The sequence below is a fragment of the Cupressus sempervirens genome, chromosome 2 (genome assembly GCF_028749045.1).
Source record: "Cupressus sempervirens isolate cs-2001-9-10 chromosome 2, ASM2874904v1, whole genome shotgun sequence".
Lineage (NCBI taxonomy): Eukaryota > Viridiplantae > Streptophyta > Pinopsida > Cupressales > Cupressaceae > Cupressus > Cupressus sempervirens.
In genome coordinates, this window is record NC_143119.1 from 413,383,966 (window position 1) to 413,388,050 (window position 4,085).

The following is a 4,085-nucleotide window of genomic DNA, read 5'->3' on the forward strand; positions in this document are numbered from 1 at the left end:
ATCATTAATGGACTCTCTCAATAAGAAGATCTCTTGTTGAGTGGCTTTGTCTAAATAGATAGGATGTATGCTCAAGCTTATGCTTCAAAAATGGCTTCAAATGGAGTTGGAATTTGGGTGTGAGTGTATGGTTTTGATGTAAAATGGCTTCTTAAAATGGCATTATGACTTTACTTCATGGATTGTGTTATTTTGCAAAAGGGAAGGATCCAATTTATAGGCAAGAGGCTTGAGGGATTGAGGACTAAGATGCAAGGATGGGAAAAAGCTCATGGAGGGCTCAGATTGCATGAGAAGAGAGCACATGGATTGTGCTTCCTTACAGCCAATCAGGGAGTGACACATGTCACATGGTGAGAGGATGGAGGAAAGGGGAAGGATGAGTCAAAAAAGGAGGCTCAAGGTATAAAATCTTCATAAAGACCCTCATAATGGCTTGTAAGAGCAATAAAAGGGCTTGGAAGAGTCATTTATGGCCTAGTGGGCTTCATAAAGTTTTATGGTTGAGATATTTTGAGGGAGATGAGAGCAATTTCGACTTGGGCTTGATTAGGAGGGTTTTAAGCTTGCTTAGGCTTGTTCAAATGATTAGAGGATGGTTTAGGATTAGCTTAGGGATAGGCAAGTGGATGACATTTAATGAAGGTGGGTGAAGGAGGAGATATTTGTTAACTTTGGCTTGGGTTAGGAAGTTTTAACTCATGTTTAGGGAATGTGACAAGATTAGGAGGGGATTAGGATTAGTTTTAAACGCATCTTCTAGAAGAGTCTAGACTTTGGATGAGGATAAAGACTTTCTAGAATAGTCTAGAATTTCTTAGGATGAGGATGAAGACTTTCTAGAAGAGTCTAGAACTTCTTAGGATGAGGATAAATTAGATTTTTAGGAAATAAATAAAGTTTTATTTATTTCAAGGGTTTGGGTTGAGGAGATATTTATTAAAACTTTTTTAATAAACATGAGGATTAATATTTAATCTTAATTAAATATTTTGAGTTGGGATTAGGGGTAGGAAATGATGGGATTAGCCTTTAATCAAAATTAAAGAAGGATTAGAAGATTTTGGAAGAGGTTAGTGGTCTTAAGGAAATTGGCCAAGTTTTGGGCAAAAAATATATTTTTTTTTAATTTTGGATTTTTTGGTCAATTTATTAATTAAATAATTAATAAATAAGGAAATAATCTTTAAATAAGATTTAAACATTTTTGGGAGGGATTCCTTAATTAAATATTTTTAATTAAGATAAAGGGATTTAATGGCATAAAAATAAATTAATTAATTAATTAATGATGATGTCATCAGAAATTTTTCAAAAAATAAAAATACTTTATTTTCTAAAGGTTTTTAGGTGTTTACACATGGAAGACATCAGAGACCTCCAGAATTCTACCCCAGTATCCCAAAATTTGGCAGATGTTTGTCCACCAGAATTAACTAGGCTATCTTGATTGAAGGAAACTGCTATCAATTTTTAAAATGAAGAAGCGGAAGTGGAAATGATCAATTTAGGGCTGATGTAACAGGGGAAGAGGAAGGGAGCCGAAGTGAAGATGGGCACGGTGAGAGAGAGGGATGGAGCGGGCGGAAACTGCAATTCGAATCACGTTGTTTCGAATCTGGAGAAAGGCGGGAGACAGGAGAGCACGTCTGCAGGAGGGCATGCAGCAAGGCATGCAGCAAGCGCAGGGCAGGAAACGGAGGGGAAAGATGAGGATGCCTCAAAGGATGGGGACCCACGGGTTATGATGCCCCATCCAGGTGAGAAGATTCCCCCTCCCCCCCATGTGGGCAGTGGGCCGTCTGGGGCATGGGGACGCTGGTCGAATCTATTTGGGATAAAACCATCAGGTAAATTGTCTTTCCCAAAAGTCATTGACAAATCTGATAAGGAGAAAGGTATTTTTGCTCTGGAAATCCCTAGGGAAATTATTGACCACAATATCCTAAGCATGGCGAACACTCTGGTAGGAAAATTTGTAGGGCCAAGACCTAATATTGATGTAGTGAGGACATTTACTAGGAGAAAATGGGACCTTAAAGGGCATGTAGAAGTGACTGCTATGGCCAAAGGCTTCATGTCTTTCGAGTTCTCTTGCTCGAAAGATTTTTCTCGTATACTATGTGCTGGGAACTAGTCTTTGGGCAGATCCAACCTAATATTGCAAAAATGGACATCCAACTTGGATTTGAACAATGATTTCCAATCTTAGGTTCCAGTTTGGTTAAGACTTTCGAAACTTCCTTTGGAATATTGGCATGAGGATGTCTTTGATGGCATAGCCAGGACCTTTGGAGAGCTCCTCTCCATTGACCCTGTCACAGCAGCTAAGAAAAGATTGAACTACGCAAGAATCTGCGTAGGAGTCATCAAAGGCCAGGACATGCCTCAAGTTTTAGAACTACAATCTCGTCTGGGAAATAGATCTCAAAAGATTGACTATGAAAGTGTGCCTTTTGCTTGTTTCCATTGTAAGAAGGCTGGCCACAAGGCTGGATCATGCCCACTTTTCAAAGGGAAGAGTACGGTGGGAAAGGCTCGTCCACAAGGGGGGATAAAAGATTCTCTAGATCCCAAAAAAGAATGGAGGAAAAAAGCATCGCAAGTCAAGGCAAATGGAGAGGCAGAAGGAAAAAAAAATACTGCTCCTAATGCACCCCAAGAGGAATCAGGGCCTCCTCGGGCGACTGAAAATGTAGGAGGGGGAGAAGAGAAAGGAGTGAAAGACGATTCAACTCCTCTCCCCAATGCGAAGGAATTTGAGAAGAAACCTGAGGAGACAGGTGAAAATATGACTCTTCCCCCTCTGGATTCTCAGGAGGATGACTTGAAACTATCCTTTGTCCTGAACTCCATGGAAGAACTAAAGGAGGGGGAACCCATGTCCCAGGACCCTAACCCGGTGTGTTGTCCCCCCCCTTCAACAGTAAACAGAATCATAGAGAGGCTGTCTGCATCGACAATGGAAGATTTGGCGAGAATTGATGCTTGGCTGGACAAAGGACTAGAGGGAGAAGAGAATCCCTGGACAGAAGTCAGGAGTAGAAAGAAGAAGAATAGCAGGGACCCTTCTCCGGTATCTCCCCCTTCTACTAGAAGCATGGCCAAGGCTGATCTTGGCCACAAATCTAACCTAGTGGGAAGGAAAAACAAGAATGAAATCAGGAAAGAGGAAGCCAGAAGAAACATTAAGGATGGTACGCAGCGCACCATCCAGGAAGCATGTTCAGTAGTTAAATCATGAAGATCTTATCTTGGAATATTCGTGGACTCAATGGAATCCACAAGCAAGAAGTTATTAGAAATATGATAAGGGACCAAAGGCCTAATGTGTTTCTAATCCAGGAAACTAAAATGAAGAAGGAAAGGATGGAAAATATTAAGTTCAACAATAGCATGAAGGGCATAGCCTCTAACTCTAAAGGAGCATCTGGAGGACTGCTGTTACTTTTCAATGATAAGTATTTCAATATAGTAGCTGAGTATGATGAAGATAACATTCTTTTCTGCAGAGTTCAACATTTGCACACCAATAATTCCTGGTTTTTAGTGAATATTTACGCCCCCAATAATAAGAGAGATAGAAAAAACTTCTGGACCAAAGTTGGTACTATGGTGCAAGATTGTGACATTAAGAAAGGTATAATCATGGGAGACTTTAACACACCGCTAGAAGATAAAGAGAAAATGGGAGGTATGCCCCCGGATTGGTAAAGTAAACAGGATCTTTCTAACTTCATAAATAATCTGGCCCTTATGGACGTAGAGCTTAAGGGCGGATCCTTTACCTAGTCAAACAAGAGAAAAGGCCATGATTGCATTCAGGTTAGGCTGGATAGAGCTCTTATATCTTCGGATTGGCTTCAATCCTTCAGCTGCAGACTATCTCTGCTTCCCAGAATTGGTTCGGACCACTGTTCCATTTCTCTTTTAGTTTCCCCTCTGGTACACAGGAGATACCATCCTTTCAGGTTTGAGAAAATGTGGACCTCTCACCCTAACCTCCTGGATAATATCAAGAAATGGTGGGGGATAGAGGTGGAGGGCTCAGCCATGTTCAGAGTCACCAGAAAACTTAGCAATGT